The following is a 22,740-nucleotide window of genomic DNA, read 5'->3' on the forward strand; positions in this document are numbered from 1 at the left end:
TTCTCACAGTGCCATCTCCTCTGTGTTGGGGAGACCAAACGCAGGCCGGGTGACTGTTTTGCAGAACGCCTTCACTCAGTCCACAGACATGACCCCCAACCTTCCTTTCTCTTGCCATTTCAACACAGCTTCTTGCTCCCATGCCCACATGTCCATCCTTGGCCTGCTGCAATGTTCCAGTGAAGCCCAAGGCAAACTGGAGGAGCAGCACCTCGTATTCTGATTAGTCACATTACATCTTTCTGGATTCAACATTGAGTTCAACAACCTTAGACTGTGAACTTTCTCCTCCACCTTGACCCCTTTTTTGTTTTTCTTGTCCCGATGCAGTAAACACTCCCTCCTCCACAGGGCCACCTGTCACTTGTTTAGTTTTGCTTTCACTGAGCACTGACCTTTGTTCTTCTATTAACACATGCTGCTATCTCACCTTTATGCCACTATCAGCACCATGTTTCAGTCTTTAATGCTGTCAATAGCACTCCCTTTGTCTTGTGTCCATGTCAATCTCACCTAAGCTCCCACCTACCTCTGACCTTCTATTCTGCTCCACCTTCTCCACCCATCTCTCCAACTATATAATCCATCGCATTTCTACATATTCAGCTCTGAAGAAGAGACATATGGACTCGAAATGTTAACTCCGCTTCTCTCTCCACAGAGGCTGCCAGGCCTGCTGAGCTTATCCAGCATTTTCCGTTTTTACTTCAGAATTCCAGCAACTGCAGTGTTTTACTTTTACTACTATATAAATGCAAGTTGTTAATGCCCTGACATCTCAATGATTCATCGAATCTGACTAAAGCGTCGATGCCGTGCCAGGTGACATGTACTCACATAATGTATGCTTTCTTTTCCACAGATTCTCCTGAGTTCATGTGTTTCCTCCTCCTCATCCTTCTTTTAACTTTGGTGACTGTTTCTCTGAGTTCTTCATGATGAGAAAGGCCTAACAACAACCCATCACTCATTTCTGTGGCTGTTCTTCGGTTGGAGTCTCGTGTTCTGCTCTGAAGATGTTATTATTGAGGTGGCCCTACCTCACCCCCTCAGTGACTTGCATGGATTTGGCCTTTGCCGAAGTTATGGACATAGCTTCTCATATTTTTTTAAAAAGAATACAAATGGAATTTTAGCATGGTCTTCTCTTCAAGGTCTACCAGCGCCAGAGCAAAGCATTACCATATATTTTTGAAGTTGTCCATCCTTCTCTAATCATGCAGCATATTTTCCTTTTTTTTTGTTGCAGCTTTTTTATCTGTTTGCAATATCAGTTTATTTGTAAGGATGTCTGAAGGTCTGGAACCTGAAAGCACAATTACATTATTGCGCTCCCTCTAAGAAAGTCAGCATGGTAGATGACTGCATGTAATGTAGCTCAGTCCAGTGGCTCACCAATGCCAAAGTATTTGTTGCAGCGGAATGATGATACTATTGCTGACAAGTTTCTAGCCAGCATGCCAGCTTCGCCAAGTGCCCTGCTTCTTTCCTTCCCCAAGTCCCATTCCTCTCAGCCTAGCTGCCTGCGTACTTTTACATTTGTTCGGTTTATCTAATTCCCCCCCCAAAAAAATCAAAGACGTTAACTGGCATTTTTTGTATGATGGCCTGTGGTAAATGTGCAATTCAGCATACTCCTGCATTTTATATGAACAGATTTTAAAAAAATAATGCATTTGACCATGAGCAGGGAACCAGACCAGCAGGTAATGCAGTGATGTGGTAATGTTCTGCATATCACCCTTTAGTTGAATTGCAACGGCTGTTTTTTTTAAATAGAAAAATGCCTGGATTCTGAATTTCTAAACCTGCCAGCACCCTAGAGTGCAGTCCACATCAATTTCTGTACAGTTTTGTAGACTTTTCTCTGCAGCTCTTTGGGTGAATATTAAACTTTTTACACAAAAAAAAAACCTTTTTCCGGGGGATTGGTGGGAGGGGTGGGGGTGGGCACAATATGGAATTGTGCATGTTGCCAAAGGCAATATTGTGAGCTGTCTGAACAAACTCCAGAGAAAATTCTGTTCAACAGGGTGGCTTTCACTGTCCAGCATAAGAAAGCAAATATCTTGCTCAGGTTCATAAAGGCATTTTTTTTTTCTCCCATTCCACTCGTGATGTACTAATATTGCACTGTTTCATCGTAATTGTGCATGGTTTGGTGATTTTTTTTTTAAAAGAGCAGAGCTGCATCAAAACTTTGTTTTCAGTAGGCAAAACATTGGCTTGACTCAAGAACGTACTCTGTGAAATGTGACTCGAGTAATATTTTAAGTAGTTTAAATATTTTAGAGCTAGTATTTTAGTGCCAAATCATCAGAACGCAGAATAATTTGCTCAGTACTGAATTGCAGGAAGCTGTGATAACGTGTGTGTAAAGAATAGGGAACCTTTTATTACATGGAGCAGTGCAGTACAAATTGTGACAGAATGTCTGACACCAAGATATAAAGTATTTTTGAATTATGAATGCGTAGTATAATAATTATTTGAATGAATTAGCTGGATACTGTGGCTTGCCTGCCTTTGGGATATGTTGTTATGATTGATCTGAATGCATCCCAGTACTGGTCCTCTTAAGCTGTCTGTGGTAAATGTTATGTAAAGGGGTGTGCAAATTGTCATCACTTAGTGCTGCCGTAGCCAAGCCATTAATTGAAATATAATTTATCATTCATATGCAGGCAAATCATTTTGTCAGCTGCGTAACTGAAAAATTGATTTAGCATATTTTTATAATGCATACAATTTTGTAAAGGTTCTTCATTCCTGAGTGAAATCGGTTTAGTCCATAATGGCTTATAGTTTCAAAGTGACTTCAGATTAAAATAAAGGTGTCATTTGCTCTTGCAGATCTCTTGTAGACTGTCCACTAATTGTACTCACCGACTGAATGTTAGTTTAGGGCCTCGTTGAGTGAACTCACTAGCATTGCCGAATGCAATTCAATAACATAAAACATTACAGCACAGTACAGGCCCTTCGGCCCTCGATGTTGCGCCGACCAGTGAAACCAATCTAAAGCCCCTCTAATCTACACTATTCCAATATCATCCATATGTTTATCCAATAACCATTTGAATGTTCTTAATGTTGACAAGTCCAGTACTGCTGCAGGCAGGGCATTCCACACCCTTACTACTCTCTTGAGTAAAGAACCTACCTCTAACATCTGTCCTATATCTCTCACCCCTCAATTTAAAGCTATGTCCCCTCGTGTTAGCCATCACCATCCGAGGAAAAAGGCTCTCACTATCCACCCTATCTAATCCTCTGATCATCTTGTATGCCTCTATTAAGTCACCTCTTAACCTTCTCTCTAACGAAAACAACCTCAAGTCCCTCAGCCTTTCCTCATACGATCTTCCCACCATACCAGGCAACATCCTGGTAAATCTCCTCTGCACCCTTTCCAACACTTCCACATCTTTCCTATAATGCGGCGACCAGAACTGTACGCAATACTCCAAATGCGGCCGCACCAGAGTTTTGTACAGTTGCAGCATGACCTCCTGGCTCCGAAACTCAATCCCTCTACCAATAAAAGCTAACACACCGTACGCCTTCTTAACAACCCTATCAACCTGGGTGCCAACTTTCAGGGATCTATGCACATGGACACCCAGATTCCTCTGTTCAGCCACACTACCAAGTATCTTACCATTAGTCCAGTACTCTGTATTCCTGTTACTCCTTCCAAAGTGAATCACCTCACACTTTTCCGCAGTAAACTCCATTTGCCACCTCTCAGCCCAGCTCTGCAGCTTATCTATGTCCCTCTGTAACCTGCCACTTCCCTCCGCACTGTCTACAACTCTACCGACTTTAGTGTCATCCGCAAATTTACTAATCCATCCTTCTACGCCCTCATCCAGGTCATTAATAAAAATGACAAACAGCAGTGGCCCCAAAACAGATCCTTGCGGTACACCACTAGTAACTGAACTCCAGGATGAATATTTCCCATCAACCACCATCCTCTGTTTTCTTACAGCTAGCCAATTCCTGATCCAAACCACTAAATCACCTCAATCCCATGTGTCCGTATTTTCTGCAAAAGCTTACCATGGGGAACCTTATCAAACGCTTTGCTGAAATCCACATACACCACATCAACCGCTTTACCATCATCCACCTCTTCGGTCACCAGAATTCTCTGGTAAAAGAATTCTCCAACTCTGCTTGTAGCTGTGTGTTCAGCAATTGAACTGAGAAGCACCATGAACCCATTCAGAAGCAGAATACATGAACATGGACACTGCAGAAGCACACAGACCAGCATGGAAAAAATGAACAATAGCTGATCAGCTAGCCAACCAGAAATATGTTTTAAGTTTATTTATTAGTGTCACAAGTAGGCTTATGTTAACATTGCACTGTGAAAATCCCCAAGTCGCCACGCTGCTCGGGTACACTGAGGGAGAATTTAGTTTGGCCAAAGCACCTAACCAGCATGTCTTTTGGACTGTGGGAAGAAACCGGAGCACCCAGAGGAAACCCATGCAGACACACGGAGAACATGCAGGTTCCACACAGACAATGACCCAAGCCGGAAATCAAACCTAGGTCCCTGGCGCTGTGAGGCAGCAGTGCTAACCACTGTACCACGGAAAAAGGCCTTACAACATTTGAACAAGAGGAGTTAGGTTTAAAGTGCAGTAGAATGTGAGCTGGTCATAATTTAAACCAATATTCTATTGTTTTTATTCAATTCCAATAGGTGGGGGGGAACCCCTGGAAAGTACACAAAAGCTTAATTTGCAGCATTGGTAGATATAGAAATTACTGCAGAGGTTATGTTGCGGGAGGTCACGGATTTATTTCCACGAGGGACCCAGGCATCCCCAGAAAGTTTGGTTTCTGACACTCGTCAATGCTTTTTGAAGCCTATTATAATTCTATCATTCAAGCCAAAAAAAACTTTTGGAAGAGTTATAATATTTCAACTATGAAAATGAAAGCGGTTTCATGGAGTTCAGCGCAACTTTACAGGCTCCAAATGTCTGCTGTTAAACCAAATTCCACAGACATTTAAATGGATGAGTGATTGGGTGAGCTCCAAACAGGTGAGTGATTATTGTCCTGCAATATTTCCCCCATTCACAACACACAGGTCCAAGTGCAAGAGGAGAGATTTTTTTCAGACGAAGACATTGGTGTCCCAATCAGTTGGCCAGGTCTGGCTCATGGTAATCAACAACATGTTTGGTTCTGGCCTTTGGAGATTTAAAGGCGGGAGGTGGTGGGGGAGTGGGGAGAAGTGTGGGGTGGCACTCCCCTTGGCCAATTGGGTAAATAAAAGGATGAAAGTTTCAGTAATGAAACTCTCGGCATGAGGGACCCGGGTTCGATTCCCAGCTCTGTGTGGAGCCTTCATGTTCTCCCTGTGTCTGCGTGGGTTTCCTCTGGGTGCTCCGGTTTCCTCCCACAGTCTGAAAGATGTGCTGGTTGCATTGGCCATGCTAAATTCTCCCTCAGTGTACCCGAACAGGCACCGGAGTGTGGCGACTAGGCGATTTTCACAGTAACTTCATTGCAGTGTTAATGTAAGCCTACTTGTGATACTAATAAATAAACTTTAAAAATAAAAAATTAATAAAGTACATCCATCTGAAGAAAACATTGCAAATCCACACTGGGAACCAGAACAATCCAACTATGTGCATTTATATAGCACCTTAAGAATCATAGAATTCCTACAATGCAAAAGGAGGTTATTCAGCCCATCAAGTCTGCACCGACCACAATCCTACCCAGGCCCTATTCCTGTAACCCCACACATTTACCCTGCTAGCCCCGCTGACACTAAGAGGCAAATTACCATGGCCAATCAATCTAACCCACACATCTTTGGACTGTGGGAGGAAACCAGAGCTCCCGGAGGAAACTCACGCAGACATGGGGAGAACGTGCAAACTCCACACAGGCAGTGACCTGCGGTTGGAATCGAACCCTGGTCCCTGGCGCTTTGAGGCAGCAGTGCTAACCACTGTGCCACCATGCCACCCTTCATGAAAGTTAGAAAATGCAGAGGGTATGGATTAGATAATTTAAGATTGGAATTAGGGGAGAAAGCAGAAATGGAGCTCAATATGCTTTTTATCCAGTAGATAACTGAAAACGAGAGGTTTAGGAGAAGAGGAAAATGTAAATAGCATATATTGATGGATTGATTTGGTAAATATACTTATTGCACTGATGGACAAACCACTGCACTTACACTGCAATCTAAATGGGATAAAGCTACACCTGACTTAACAGTGAGCAACACCACAGGACCTACGACCAATTTAAGTTTGGTAACTGCTTCACTGGGCAGCGAATTCCACACATTCACAACCCTTTGGGTGAAGAAGTTCCTCCTCAACTCAGTCCTAAATCTGCTTCCCCTTATTTTGAGGCAATGCCCCCCGTTCTAGTTTCACCTGCTGGTGGAAACAACTTCCCTGCTCCTATCTTATCTATTCTCTTCATAATCTTATATGTTTCTATAAGATCTCCCCTCATTCTTCTGAATTCTAATGAGTATAACCCCAGTCTATTCAGTCTCTCTTCATAAGCTAACACTCAACTTCGGAATCAACCTAGTGAATCTCCTCTGCACCCACTCCAGTGCCAGCATGCCCTTTCTCAAGTAAGGAGACCAAAACTGTACACAGTACTCCAGGTGTGGCCTCACCAGCACCTTATACAGCTACAACATAATCTCGCTGTTTTTAAACTCCATTCCTCGAGCAATGAAGGACAAAATTCCATTTGCATTCTTCACCTGCTGCACCTGCAAACCAACTTTTTGTTGTTCTTGCACCAGGACACCCAGGTTCCTCTGCACAGCAGCATGCTGCAATTTTTTACCATTTAAATAATAGTCCATTTTGCTGTTATTCCTACCAAGACGGATGACCTCACATTTACCAACATTGTACTCCATCTGCCAGACTCTTGCCCACTCACTTAGACTATTTATATCCCTTTGCAGACTTTCAGCGTCCTCTGCACATTTTGCCCTGTCACTCATCTTAGTGTCATCTGTGAATTTTGACACATGGTCCCCAACTCCAAATCATCTATGTAAATTGTAAACAATTGCAGTTCCAACACTGATCCCTGAGGCACACCACTGATCGCCAACCAGAAAAACACCCATTTATCCCCATTCTTTGCTTTTTGTTAGTTAACCAATCCTCTATCCATGCTAATATATTACCCATAGCACCGTGCACCTTTATCTTATGCCATGATGTGGGGATGCTGGCGTTGGACTGGGGTAGGCACAGTAAGGAGTCTCACAACACCAGGTTAAAGTCCAATAGGTTTATTTGTAGCACGAGCTTTCGGAGCGCTGCCCCTTCATCAGGTGAGTGGAGGATTGGGTTCACAAACAGGGCATATATAGACACAAATTCAATTTACAAGATAATGATTGGAATGTGAATCTTAACAGGTAATCAAGTCTTTACAGGTGCAGACAATGCGAATGGAGAGAGGGTTAAGCACAGGTTAAAGAGATGTGAATTGTCTCCAGCCAGGACATTAGTGAGATTTTGCAAGCCCAGGCAAGTCGTGGGGGGTTACAGATAGTGTGACATGAACCCAAGATCCCGGTTGAGGCCGTCCTCATGTGTGCGGAACTTGGCTATCAGTTTCTGCTCGGCGATTCTACGTTGTCGTGTATCTTGAAGGCCGCCTTGGAGAAAGCTTACCCAAAGATCAGAGGCTCAATGCCCTTGACTGCTGAAGTGTTCCCTGACAGGAAGGGAACACTCCTGCCTGGTGATTGTCGAGCAGTGTCCATTCATCCATTGTTGTAGCATCTGCATGCTTTCCCCAATGTACCATGCCTCGGAACATCCTTTCCTGCAGCGTATCAGGTAGACAACATTGGCCGAGTTGCAAGAGTATGTACCGTGTACCTGGTGGATGGTGTTCTCACGTGAGATGATGGCATCCGTGTCGATGATCTGGCATGTCTTGCAGAGGTTGCTGTGGCAGGATTGTGTGGTGTTGTGGTCACTGTTCTCCTGAAGGCTGGGTAGTTTGCTGCGAACAATGGTCTGTTTGAGGTTGCGCGGTTGTTTGAAGGCAAGTAGTGGGGGTGTGGGGATGGCCTTGGCGAGAAGTTGGTCTTCATCGATGACTTGTTGAAGACTCCGGAGAATATGTCGCAGCTTCTCCGCTCTGGGAAGTACTGGACGATGAAAGGGACTCTGTCCGCCGTGTCCTGTATTTGTCTTCTGAGGACGTCGGTGTGGTTTTTTACCATGGTGCGTCGGAACTGTCGATTGATGAGTCAAGTGCCATATCCTGTTCTTACGAGGGCGTCTTTCAGTGTCTGTAGGTGTCTGTTGCGATCCTCCTCATCTGAGCAAGTCCTGTGTATATGGAGGGATTGTCCATAGGGGATGGCTTCTTTAACGTGTTTAGGGTGGAAGCTGGAGAAGTGGAGCATTGTGAGGTTATCCGTGGGCTTGCAGTACAGTGAAGTGCTGAGGTGACTGTCCTTGATGGAGATGCGTGTGTCCAAGAATGCAACCGATTCTGGAGAGTAGTCCATGGTGAGTCTAATGGTGGGATGGAACTTGTTGATGTCATCATGTAGTTGTTTCAGTGATTGTTCGCTGTGAGTCCAAAGGAAGAAAATGTCATGGATGTATCTAGTATACAGTGTTGGTTGAAGATACTGTGCACTGAAGAGGACTTGTTCGAATCTGTGCATAAAGATGTTGGCATACTGAGGTGCGAATTTGGTCCCCATGTCTGGATGAAGAACTGATTGTTGAAGGTGAAGATGTGGTTCAGGATGAAGCGGAAGAGTTGTAGAATTGGAGGTTGGCAGATGTCGGTGTTGAGTACTGAGGCAGTTGCAGCAATGCCGTTGTCATGGGGGGTGCTGGTGTGGAGTGCTGTGACATCCATTGTGACGAGGAGTGTTCCTGGTTCAACTGCTCCATAGGTGCTGAGTCTCTGTAGGGAGTCTGTAGTGTTGCGACAGAGGCTGGGGGTTCTTTGTACAATGGGTTTCAGGATGCCCTCAACGTAGCCGGAGAAGTTCTCTCACAGGGTCCCATTGCCTGATACGACGCGACGGCCGGGTGTGTTGGTCTTGTGTCAAGACAGCCTTCAAGACACACAACAACACAGAATCGCCGAGCAGAAACTGATAACTAAGTACTGCACACATGAGGACGGCCTCAACCAAGATCTTGGGTTCATGTCACACTATCTGTAACCCCCACAACTTGCCTGGGCTTGCAAAATCTCACTAACTGTCCTGACTGGAGACAATACACATCTCTTTAACCTGTGCTTAACCCCCTTTCCACTCGCATTGTCTGTACCTTAAGACTCGCATTCCAACCATTATCTTGTAAATTGAGTTTGTGTCTATATATGCCCTGTTTGTGAACCCAATCCTCCACTCACTTGATGAAGGGGCAGTGCTCTGAAAGCATGTGCTAAAATAAACCTGTTGGACATTAATCTAGTGTTGTGAGACTTCTTATTGTGCCTACCCCAGTTCAACACCAGCATCTCCACATCATGACTACTATCGACACCACAAACTGCCAGCTCAAAGTGGAGAGGATCGCCAAGAAGATCGCACATACCGACACAGACATCAAGTTTCTACAAAGATGCAAGAAAGCAGACAAGATCCCAAAAGGACTACAGATCACAAACCCACTCAGGTCAACCTATAACACAGACTTTGCCATCGCAACTCTCTCACACTCCCCAACCACCTCATACACCAGCTCTATAGCAGACCACGCAACCTGGAAACCAAGATAGAGTCCATATTCTCAACCTGCGCTCAGGACACAGACCAGCTGCGAAACATTGCCAAGCAGACGAGACAACGGAACTACACCATCTACGTGCACACCAAGAACAGGAAACTTGAGAAACTCGGCATCATCACCAGCAGCAACCAAGCCTCCCCCGGTACTGTAGGAAACAGTACCACTGCAGGGAAGTCCATTGTCAACTTGTCGGACTATACACTTCAACCAGATGAAATCGAAGTTCTCAGCCGAAGGCTCAATTTCTGCCCCACCACCCAAATAGACCCCATCAGTCTCGCAGCAGACACAGAGGAATTCATCAGGAGAATGAGGCTCCGGGAGTTCTTCCACAAACCCCAAGAGGCCAACAGCAAGCCCAATGAGACAGCCAATGAATCGGAACAGCCGACAGAAAAATCCGCGGTGCAGCAAACGAAGAGGAAAGAGTCGAATTGGACTCTTCCGGAAGGCCGCTGCCCTCGACTCGACATATATGCCCAAGCCGTCAGGAGGTGCGTCAATGCCAGATTCATCAGCCGCACTCACAAGACAGCCGTCGAGCTGTCACTCGAGCACAACGCAACGCCATCCGCGCGCTCAAGACCAACCGCAACATTGTCATCAAATCAGCAAAGGAGGGGCCACCGTCATACTGAACAGAACGGATTATTGCAAAGAAGTGTACTGACAACTGAACAACGAGGAACACTGCAGACAGTTACCCGCAGACTTGACCAAAGAACACACCCGTCAACTCAACAGACTGATCAAGACCTTTGATCTGGACCTTCAGAGCACCCTCCGTGCTCTCATCCCACGTATTCCCCACGTCGGAGATCTCTACTGCCTCCCGGAGATACACAAGGCCAACACACCCAGCCGTCGCATTGTATCAAGCAATGGGACCCTGTCAGAAAACCTCTCCGGCTACATCGAGGGCATCCTGAAACCCATCGTACAAAGAACCCCCAGCTTCTGTCACAACACTATGGACTTCTTACAGAAACTCAGCACCCATGGAGCAGTTGAACCAGGAACACCCCTCATCACAACGAAAGTCTCAACACTCTACACCAGCATCCCCCATGACGACGGCATTGCTGCAACTGCCTCAGTACTCAACGCCGACAACTGCCAATCTCCAAACACAATTCTACAACTCATCCGCTTCATCCTGGACCACAATGTCTTCACCTTCAACAATCAGTTCTTCATCCAGACACATAGAGCAGCCATGGGGACTAAATTCACACCTCAATATGCCAACATCTTCATGCACAGGTTCGAACAAGACCTCTTCACCGCACAGGACCTTCAACCAACGCTATACACTAGATACATCCATGACATTTTCTTCCTTTGGACTCACAGCGAACAATCACTGAAACAACTATATGATGACACCAACAAGTTCCATCCCACCAACAGACTCATCATAAACTACTCTCCAGAAACGGTTGCATTCTTGGACACACGCATCTCCATCAAGGACAGTCACCTCAGCACTTCACTGTACCGCAAGCCCACAGATAACCTCAAGATGCTCCACTTCTCCAGCTTCCACCCTAAACGCGTTATAGAAGCCATCCCCTATGGACAATCCCTCCATATACACAGGATCTGCTCAGATGAGGAGGATCGCAACGGACACCTACAGACGCTGAAAGATGCCCTCGTAAGAACAGGATATGGCTCGCGACTCATTGATCGACAATTCTGACGCGCCACAGCGAAAAACCGCACTAATCTCCTCAGAAGACAAACACAGGACACGGCGGACAGAGTACCCTTCATCGTCCAGTACTTCCCCGGAGCGGAGAAGCTATGACATCTTCTCCGGAGCCTTCAATATGTCACCGATGAAGACTAACTTCTCACCAAAGCCATCCCCACACTCCCACTACTTGCCTTCAAACAACCACGCAACCTCAAACAGACCATTATTCGCAGCAAACTACCCAGCCTTCAGGAGAACAGTGACCACGACACCACACAATCCTGCCACAGCAACCTCTGCAAGACGTGCCGGATCATCGACATGGATGCCATTATCTCACGTGAGAACACCGTCTACCAGGTACACGGTACATGCTCTTGCGACTCGGCCAACGTTGTCTACCCGATACGCTGCAGAAAAGGATGTTCCGAGGCATGGTACATTGGCAAGACCATGCAGACGCTACAACAACGAATGAATGGACACTGCTCGACAATCACCAGGTAGGAGTGTTCCCTTCCTGTCGAGGCACACTTCAGCAAACAAGTGCATTCAGCCTCTGATCTTCAGGTAAGCGTTCTCCAAGGCGGCCTTCGAGACACATGACAACGCAGAATCGCCGAGCAGAAACTGATAGCCAAGTTCCGCACACATGAGGATGGCCTCAACTGGGATCCTGGGTTCATGTCACACTATCTGTAACCCCCACGATTTGCCTGGGCTTGCAAAATCTCATTAACTGTCCTGGCTGGAGACAATTCACACCTCTTTAACTTGTGCTTAACCCTCTCTCCACTCGTATTGTCTGCACCTGTAAAGACTTGATTACCTGTTAAGACTTGCATTCCAACCATAATCTTGTAAATTGAGTCTATGTCTATATATGCCCTGTTTGTGAACCCAACTCGCCACTCCCCTGATGAAGGAGCAGCGCTCCAAAAGCTCGTGCTACCAACTAAACCTATTGGACTTCAACCTGGTGTTGTGAGACTTCTTACTTTATCTTATGCAACAGCCTTTGGTGTGGCACCTTGTCGAATGCCTTCTGGAAATCCAGATACACCACATCCACAAGCTTCCCATTGTCCACTGCACATGTAATGTTCTCAAAGAATTCCACCAAATTAGTCAAACATGACCTGCCTTTCATGAACCCATGCTGCGCCTTCCCAATGGGACAATTGATACCCAAATATCTCGCTATTTTTTCCTTCATGGTAGATTCAGGCATTTTCCCTACTACAGAAGTTAAGCTAACCGGCCTATAGTTACCCGCTTTTGTCTACCTTTTTTAAACAGTGGCGTCACATTTGCTGTTTTCCGATCTGCGGGAACCACCTCAGAGTCCAGAGAAATTACCACTAGTGCATTTGCTATTTCCCCCATCATCTCTTTTTGTACCCTGGGATGCATTCCATCAGGGTCAGGAGACTTGTCTACCTTTAGCCCCATTAGCTTGCCCGACATTACCTCTTTAGTGATAATAGTTTCTAGGTCCTCACCTCGCCTTCTTGTCATCAATTTTTGGTATGTTATTTGTGTCTTCCACTGTGATGACTGACACAAAATACCTGTTCAATGCCTCAGCCATTTTCTCATTTCCAGTTATTACATCCCCCTTCTCATCCTCTGAATGACCAATGTTTACCTTAGCCACTCTTTTTTGCTTTATTTATTTATAGAAACTTTTGCTCTGTTTTTATACTCTGAGCTAGTTTACTCTCATAATCCATCTTACTTTTCAATTTAACTGTTTTTGTGGCTTTCTGTTGACCTTTAAGATTTCCCAATCTTCTAAGTTCCCACTAATCTTTGCCACTTTGTATGCATTTTCTTTCAGTTTGATACCTTCCTTTATTTCCTTAGATATCCATGACTGATTATCTCTTTTTCTACAGTCTTTCCTTATCACTGGTATCTTCTATATTGCATGGAGTTCAATGATTTTCAAAACTATTGGTTACATTTTTGCACGTCTGTTCCTTGGTTATTTCTGTTTTATAGATTACTGATAAGTTTCTTGTCGTCCAAGTTGCAGGGACCAAGCTTTGTCCCCAATCACCTCATAAACATGCACTCATTCCCAGTGCAAACCACTGAAGCATAAAACTTCCTCCCAAGCGAACATTTAGCACAGGACTTCTATTTAATGGCTTAAGCTGCACAACATGTTTGAAAAATGATTTTTTTGTCTGCTGCCCATGCTTCAAGGCTGGTTGTAAATTTGCTGACCAGTTCTTACAGTCAGCACGGTGGCACAGTGGTTAGCACTGCTGCCTCTCAACATCAGGGACCCGGGTTCAATTCCAGTTTGGGTCACTGTCTGTGTGGAGTTTACACATTCTCTGTGTGGGTTTCCTCCGGGTGGTCTGGTTTCGTCCCACACCCTAAAGATGTGCGGGTTAGATGGGTTGGCCATGCTAAATTACCCCTTGGTGTCAGGGAGACTAGCAGGGTGGTTACGGGGATAGGGGCTAGGTAGGATTGTGGTCAGTGCAGACTTGATGGGCCAAGTGGCCTCCTCCTGCACTGTAGGGATTCTATGATATGATTCTTATATAATGAGCCATCATTCCCTCAATCACTTTCCGTACTTTCTTTTTCTGTTTCTCCAGAATTTTGTCACTGGGAAATCTGCAGGTCAGCTGAAGGATTCGCTTTCCATCTGGAAATTGTCATGTGGTAAATATGCCTTCTGGAAAATATACTCCAGTGGGAACAGGGTGAAAATTGTTGCTGAATTCTAATTGTGTCCAGTGTGCTACCTCATCCAGAGCGGCAACACTTGCACTCGGATCAAATAGAAGTTCCAACTCTGGACTAAAGAAAATCTCTTGTTGAGGATGACGGGTTTATGGGGGGGGGGGGGGGGGGTCGAAAAGCGGCCTATGGGGATTTCCACTGTTAAATTATTAATTTTAAATGTAAACGTAAAGTTTTGTGCGAATTATTGAAGTTTCAAAAAAAATCCACCATGCCTCCTGTTGCCATAGCAACAGTGAGAGGAACACAGGGCTGAATTTCCGTCATGGAGATGGGAAACAGTGGCTGGGTTTGGTTGTGGATCATAAACCCACCTCCAGGGGAAAACTTATTAAAGTCCAGCTTTTCAAGAGAATTAAACCCTTAATTGATGTGGAGACAGGTTTTTCTGTCCACTTGGGCAAAGAGAGAGGGAGGGCTGAAGGGAGGAACAGAGGCAGGCTAGATGAAACGTGGGATTTAATTATACACCGATGGCAGCCATCACTGAGTTTACAGGGCCTGATGGAGAGGTTTGCAGTTTATATTAAAGCATTCCATTTTATCAAAGAGAAACAAGATATCATGGAAGAGCCAGAAGCCTAGTACCTGGGGCGGGGCAGCTTCTCCCTTCATCAATGCTGCCATGGATCTATAATCCTGGAGGCGTAAGGGAGAGGAGGGAGGTTCTCTTCCCAGAGTAGAGTCATCTTGGGCCACAGAGGCTCTGTTGAGCATCAGCTCCCTCTGCCACCTCGTTCTCCACCCCTCTTACCTCCTGATCCTGCTCTTCCACGAATGAGCTGTCCCCTTCAATGAGACCTGCAGCTGATCCTCTGAAGAAGAGGTTCTTGACCACAGTGCCTTTGACGGTTGCTGGCAATACATTACAGCCAGTGCTGCAACGTATGAGGTCTTTGGTGACAAGGACATCGATGTCTGTGACCATCTGCCTGAAAAGTCAGTCTCCTGTGGCACTGGTTCTCGCTCATCTTCAGGTAGCTCCATCATCGGCACTAGATCCTATGATGGGAGTTTGGCCTCTGTTGCCTTTCTGCAACTCTTTTTTTATCTTGTACCTGCCTGGTACCCAGGGTTCCTTGCTTCCTGCAGAGTATGTAACCCCACACTGTCACTGGACCCAAACAGTGATGGGTGTGCCCCTACCATGCCAGTAACCACCTTCCTTTTAGACAGGTGGCCATCCCATTACGGTTGACAGCCTTGTTCCCTGCTCTTTAGCCCCTGTGATGCCAGGGGTGGGAGCAGGGGGTGGGATAGTGGAAAATGGGATGACAGCTTAGTTTGGAGAGGAGTGTCCACTCTCCCTGCCACTTGCACAGCAGCAAGGGTACCTACCCACCAAGTGCTGACACCCACCCCTTTGCTCTGCTGACCCTCTTACGGGGCTAGAGTGATGCCCAGCTTTGATTGACTCTCTCAGCTGTTCAGATACTGACAACTTCCATTAAATATCCCACCCAACCCCCTTCAACAAGCTCTAAGCAAAATTTTTAACATTTAATTGGATTCCTGCCCTGCCCTCTACCTGCTCTGCTCTTTCTTGCTAGTGCTGAGATCAGTTGAAGTTGACATTCCACCCGGCGCTGGTGTTCTGGGTTCCCCACCTCCATTGTCACCTTCAAGGACCCTGAAGATTTCGCCTTGGTTTGTTCTAGTTATGGCCTGACGCATCAGAATTCATCAGCCCAGCTACTTACAGAAGTTTCAGTGTTGGCATGTAACTGTGGAGCAATGTTTTTTACATTCCTCCATGGGACATGGGCTAGACCAGCACTTTTGTTGTCTAACCCTAATTGCCCTTCAAGTGGTGAGTTATCTTCTTGAACCGCAGCAGTCCATGTGTGGCGTAGGTACATCCACAATGCTGTTAGTAAGGGAGTTCCAGGATTTTGACCCACTGACCATGAAGGAATGGCGATATATTTCCAAATCATGATGGTATTTGGTTTGGAGAGAACTTACAGGTGGTGGTGTTCCCATGCATCTGCTGCCCTTGTCCTTCTAGGTGGTAGATGTTGCGACTTGGAAGATGCTGTCAAAGGCCTCTTGGTGAGTTGCTGCAGTGCATCTTGGAGATGGTACACCACTGCTGCCATGCCACTGTGTGTCAGTGGTGGAGAGAATTAATATTTAAAATGATGGATGGTATGCCAGTCAAGCAGGTAGGTTTGACCTGGATGGTGTTGTCCTTCATGAATGTTGTTGGAACTGCTCTTGTCCAGGCAAGTGGGGAGTATTCCATCACGCTCCTGACTTGTGCCTTATGGATGGACAATGTACTTTGGGAGTCAGGAGGTGAGTTATTCACTGCCTAATTCCCAGCCTCTGACCTGCACTTGTTGCCACAGTATACAACTAGTCCAATTCAGTTTCTGGTCAGTGGTAATCCCATGGATGTTGATATTCAGGGATTCAGCAATCGTAATGGCATTGAATGTCTCGGGGAGATGATTGGATTCTCACTTGTTCAAGATGACCATTGCCTGTGTGGTGAGGATGTTGTGGTGTGGCGCTTGTGTGGTGTGACTGTTGCTTGGCATTTCTCAGCCTAAACCTGAATGTTGTCCACGTCCTGTTGCAGATGAACGTGAACTGCTTCAGTATCTGGGGAGTCGCAAATGATACTGAACATTGTGCAGCCATCAGCAAACAACCCCACTTCGACCTTAGGATGGAAGAAAGTTCATTGATGAAGCAGCTGAAGATGACTGGGCTCAGGACACTACCCTAATGCCTCACAGAAGAAAATGCAGAAAGAAGAGATTGACCCTAATCTGCAATGATTGTTTTACAACAGCCAATAGTTCATGGCCTTAATGAAAATGTTTTGCTCACCTCCTCCTTTCTGACATTATGCCTACTTCTCTCAATCGTGCAACACACTGAGGGGTTGTGCGTGTGTGCATGCATGTGTGATGTGGGGGAGGGAGCTGGTGGGAATCATTGTTGGCTATATGATCCCATCAAATCCCTCAGTCTTGCACTTTACACTGCCTAGTTTTATATGAAGAAATCAATCCGTACTCATGTGGTTGAACCAATGTCAAACCTTCATCTGGAATGCAAATTTTTATGTATAGTTGTTTTGGAATTTCCTTTCGCTTACGTGCCAAAGTTTCCTTTGCAACTAGTGCCCCAAATCCAGTGGAGGATTTATTCCAATGCTGAAAGGGCCTTCCTGTCATAACTCCTGCTAGGTTAGGGTATTGTTGCAATTATACAGGACCTTGATGAGGCCACACCTAGAATATTGTGTGCCAGTTTGGTCTCCTTTCCTGGGGAAGGATGTTCTTGTTCTGGAGGGAGTGCAGCGAAGGTTTACTAGGCTGATTCCAGGAATGGCGGGACTGATGTATGAGGAGAGATTGACTAGATTAGGATTGTTTTCGCTGGAGTTCAGACGAATGAGGAGGGATTTCATGGAGACTTATAAAATTCTAACAGGACTAGACAGGGTAGATGCAGGAAGGATGTTCCCGATGGTGGGAGTGTCCAGAACGCAGGGGTCACAGTCTGAGGATTCAGGGTAGACCATTTAGGTCGGAGATGAGGAGACATTTCTTCACCCAAAGAGTGGTGAGCCTGTGGAATTCATTACCACAGGAAGTAGGTGATGCCAAAACATTGAATGTATTCAAAAGGTGGCTAAAGATAGCACTTGGGGTGAACGAGATCAAAGGTTATGGAGAGAAATCAGGATTAGGCTATTGAGTTGGACGATCAGCCATGATTGTGATGGATGGTGGAGCAGGCTTGAAGGGCTGAATGGCCACCTCCTGCTCGAATCTTCTATGTTTCTATGTTAACCAATTCATGTTGAGTATATTTTGAAGGACTGCAATTGGTTGTAACCATGACTAAATCTTGCTTCCTGAATTTGTGAAATGAGTGAGTGATCTGCAAGGAAATTTTACACAATTTCCATACTTTCAACAGACATCACTCGGCTGCAATAAGTTAAACTGCACAGATTTTACCATGTTTTAAATTTATTGGAAGTGTCTGTAAGAACATGGATTTGTGCTATTCTTAGATTTCAATATCCGCCATCTGTACTGAGAAACGTCACTGATATTTTTATGTTCTAGCTGACACTGTTCCTGACACTTGACGCAACTTGGGTGTTTTGGATCTCCTGCAACTGGCATCTGTTACAGTTTTCAGTGTTCGAACTTCTCTTCCCACTGATGATCATTTTGGCTGCAGAGGCTTGGAATGGAGTTTCAGTTCTGGGTCAGGAAGCTGCCTGCCGATGCAGTTCCAGGTCCTGACCCTGCCTCATGGCTGCTTCACTGATGCCAATACAACTTTCAAATGCAGATGAGCTCATTTGGTGCCAAGCTGGACCAATCGCCAATGCTGGGAGCAGCCTGGAGGCAAAACATAGAACAAGGCAAGCAGCAACCATGGCGGGGACTTGCTACTCCCTCTGGAAATATCTGCACAGGGAGTTAATCAGGATCAGACCAGGGCCAGAAGGAGAAAATGGACATGGGCTGTCCCTGGATTTGAGGATGCCTCCTTGGTATTCATCAGGCTGTGGTGCAGGGACAGAAGACCTCAATCCAGCCTGTGGCTGAGAAAATACTCCTAGAAAGCCAAATAGTTGCAGTTGGAGATGGTGAAGGAGGTGAACAGTCAGGGGCACATGGAGCCCAATGCCACAAGAACATTAATATTCTCCTAAAATATGGGAAGGTGAGTGACAAGCGGCACCTTGGTAACAGGCCTCTGACAGTATACAAAGCATCATGTCCACAAACTCAGGAGACTGTGTCCCTAGTTTTCCCTAACATTATCAGAGCGAGTGCCCTGCCATATCACAGAGATGCCAGCCGCCTCCCATCTGGGGTACAAATGAGAAGGGGATCACCAAGGAGTGCAACAGCTCAAGTCAATTTCACGATGTGAGAGTTGAGGGAGGGTAATGAACTTGTGCATCATTTGCTCACCATCATTCAGCAGAAGAGAGCTCAGAATACCCAGGAGATGGTGCGGACAGGAGGGGGATTAGGGGAAGGAGGGTAAGACCTGCATCAGCTCTTGGAGGAGGTGCTAATTGTATTGCTGTGGTGCCATCAGGGATGGCAAGGCTGGAAGCCAAAAAAAAAGCAGGGTCATTTGTTAGCTCTACCTTTAAGTGAAGGACATGGATGAGACTTCTACACAATGTGTGCTGTGGTTCATCTCTTCTTTTGTCAGTTATGGGTTTAGTTGTGCTAATGCACCTACTGAGTTCTCATCAACTCCTTTTTCTTGTCTCTTACAGGCCTGCAGTCAGTGAGCCTCAGAGTGGAACAATGCAGACTTAGCTGGTCTCCTCAGCAGGGGCAGGGATGGGCAGGCAAACTGCACTCAACGTGCACTGTCATATCTTACCTCCATACTATCCACCTACGCAAATAATACAGTCATCTCGATTTGGCCCACAGCACCAGGACAGCACATCGCATCTGAGTAGGAGGAGAAGGGTGAGGTAGCCCCTTTTAGAGGATGGAGGACAGCTACTGTCATAGTCCACAGAGTGAAGATGCTGGACCTTGGGTGTCCCAATCAAGGATAATTATTCTGAACAGTCAGAGGCAGATGAAATGCTTATTGTCAGACATCCCTGCTGTATTGCAGAGCCATGGGTAGTCAATTGAGGAGTCCACGCAGCGCATGGCTCAGGGATTTGAGCCCGTGCACATCTCCATTGTAAAAGTGGCCTCTCTCATGGTGAGCCATATGCAATTCCATTCTGAGTCCATGCAGGAGCAGCTTGCCGACATGCACAGAACAAGTGAGACTCTCTGTCGCATAGAATGCTCAGTTATCACTGGTGCAAAGATGCATGCAATGAATGCCAGCTGCGTCGCAGCTGGTAGCCTCATCCAACATTGAACATGAAAGGGCTGAGGCAGTCAAAGAGGCTGATGAGGGAACAACTGTTCATGGGGCACTGGCCTTGCATCCTCAGCCACTCCGACTCTGAAACTATCCCTGCCATACTGCCACTGAGGTTGTCTCAACTATGACACACGGCACCCGAACCCTAACCCACGGTCCTTTTGAAAATTGTAGCGGAAGGACATTAGATTTACTGGGAAGCTACTGGGATGTGATGGTTTGAGTTATAAGGAAAACTGGATAGACTGGGATTTTTTTCTCTGTAGCGTAGGAGACTTAAGGGTGATCTATAAAATCTATAAGAGCTATAAGAGGTCGATAAAATAATGAGGGGTATAGATCAGCTAGATAGTCAACGTCCTTTCCCAATGGTAGGGGAGTCTCAAACCAGAGGGCATAGGTTTAAGGTGAGAGGGGAGATGTACAAAAGGGTCCAGAGGGACAATTTTTTCTCAGTGTGATGAATGTCTGAAATGAGGTGCCAGAGGTAGTAGTAGAGGCGGGTACAATTTTGTCTTTTAAAAAGCATTTAGGAAGTTACATGGGTAAGATAGGTATAGAAAGATTATAGGTCATACATGGGCAATTGGGACTAGTTTAGTGATAAAAATTGGGCGGCATGCATGGACAAGTTGGGCTGAAGGGCCTGTTTCCATGCTGTAAACCTCTATGACATAGCGTTGCCCTCCGGAAATGCGTTTTTGAAATCGCCCTGCACTAGTTCCTGTCCCAGCTGCAATCCAGCCCTTGGAAAATGGATTCTCTGAAGTTCAGAACAATCTAACCATAGAAAGCTACAACTCACAAAATCATGAGATGCTTATAGGATTTATTTGTTTCTCTATTTGTATCTGACTAAAACTAATTGGTTTTCCTATCGCTGAGTGATACTTGTTAGAACATCTGTTTTGTAGCACAGACAGTTACTATAACCGTGCTCAATTATCCAGCTGTTTTGCTTACAGATTGATAGTTCCCTCCCTTTGAAGGTTTTTTTTTCCTTCATCTGAGTTTTTGGCTATTGGTTTGTATGCAATTCAACCACAAAAGCTTCTAAAAATATTAGACAAAGAACACCATTGGTGCTGTATGACCCTTGGCTTTCCAGATGAGGTGTGTATTGCATCTGTTTCGCCGTTCCTCCCTGTACTTTTCATACCTGCCACTTTACTAAATCCAGCTCTTTACAACTGCACATTAGGTGTGAAACCCCCTTTCTAATTTTCACAGGACTGCTCTCATTTTCCAATCCAGGAAAAGTGGCTTTCAGATAGCCAAGCGCAGTGTTACATTTTCCAGCAAGTTTTTCTCTCTCACTCCCCCTGCTTTGAATGTTACCGAGACATGGAAAACTTGTCCAGGGAGTTTGGCTTGAAGCGTTTTGCAAATCAGGTGAAGACTCAATTCCTGATCCACACCCACAGCCAGAGGGACTTTGGAACATCAGGCCTCACTTCTCCAGTGTTGTATATCGGATTTGCAAAAACTGGTCCCAATTTCTGTTCATTTGTAAATCTGAATGAGGAAAATGGATAAACCAGAGGACGTGTTTGGTAAATTTTTAATGTATAAATTATAAAAATACGTTCTACTTTTCTCTTTTTTTCTTTGATTTGATTTATTGTCACATGTATTCACATACAGTGAAAAGTATTGTTTCTTGCGTGCTACACAGACAAAACATACTGTTCATAAAGAAGGAAAGGAGAGAGTGCCGAATGTAGTGTTACAGTCATAGCTAGGGTATAGAGAAAGATTAACTTAATGCAAGGTAAGTCCATTCAAAGGTCTGACAGCAGCAGGGAAGAAGCTGTTCTTGAGTCGGTTGGTACGTGACCTCAGACTTTTGTATCTTTTTCCTGAAGGAAGAAGGTGGAAGAGAGAATGTCCGGGGTGTGGGGGGTTCTTAATTATGCTGGCTGCTTTGCCGAGGCAGCGGGAAGTGTAGACAGAGTCAATGGATGGGAGGCTGGTTTGCGTGATGGATTGAGCTTCATACACAACCTTTTGTAGATCCTTGTGGTCTTGGACAGAGCAGGAGCCATACCAAGCTGTGATACCACCAGAAAGAATGCTTTCAATGGTGCATCTGTAAAAGTTGGTGAGAGTCGTAGCTGACATGCCAAATTTCCTTTGTCTTCTGAGAAAGTAGAGGCGTGGTGGGCTTTCTTAACTATAGTGTCGGCATGAGGGGACCAGGACAGGTTGTTGGGCATCTGGACACCAAAAAACTTGACGCTCTCAACCCTTTCTACTTCGTCCCTGTTGGTGTAGACAGGGGCATGTTCTCCTTTACGCTTCCTGAAGTCGATGACAATCTCCTTCTTTTGTTGACATTGAGGGAGAGATTATTGTTGCCGCACTAGTTCACCAGATTCTCTATCTCATTCCTGTACTCTGTCTCTTCATTGTTTGAGATCCGACTCACTACTGTGGTGTCGTCAGCAAACTTGAAAATCGAATTGGAGGGGAATTTGGCCACACAGTCATAGGTGTATAAGGAGTATAGTAGGGGGCTGAGAACACAGCCTTGTGGGTGTTGAGGATAAGGAACAATTGAATCAGGCTCCGCTGAAACAGTAT

General features: G+C 45.6%; 1 protein-coding gene across 7 annotated transcripts in view; it reads left to right on the plus strand.

Moving 5' to 3' along the window:
* cdc42se2 (CDC42 small effector 2) overlaps positions 1-1,561 on the plus strand; it is a 193,935-nt gene extending 192,374 nt beyond the window's left edge. For all 7 annotated transcript variants that reach the window (XM_078214349.1, XM_078214353.1, XM_078214351.1 and 4 more), the window contains one exon: positions 863-1,561. The gene's annotated coding sequence lies outside the window, so the exon portion shown is untranslated. The remainder of the gene's footprint in view (positions 1-862) is intronic.
* Positions 1,562-22,740: the final 21,179 nt, after the last annotated feature.

The sequence above is a fragment of the Mustelus asterias genome, chromosome 6 (assembly GCF_964213995.1).
Source record: "Mustelus asterias chromosome 6, sMusAst1.hap1.1, whole genome shotgun sequence".
Lineage (NCBI taxonomy): Eukaryota > Metazoa > Chordata > Chondrichthyes > Carcharhiniformes > Triakidae > Mustelus > Mustelus asterias.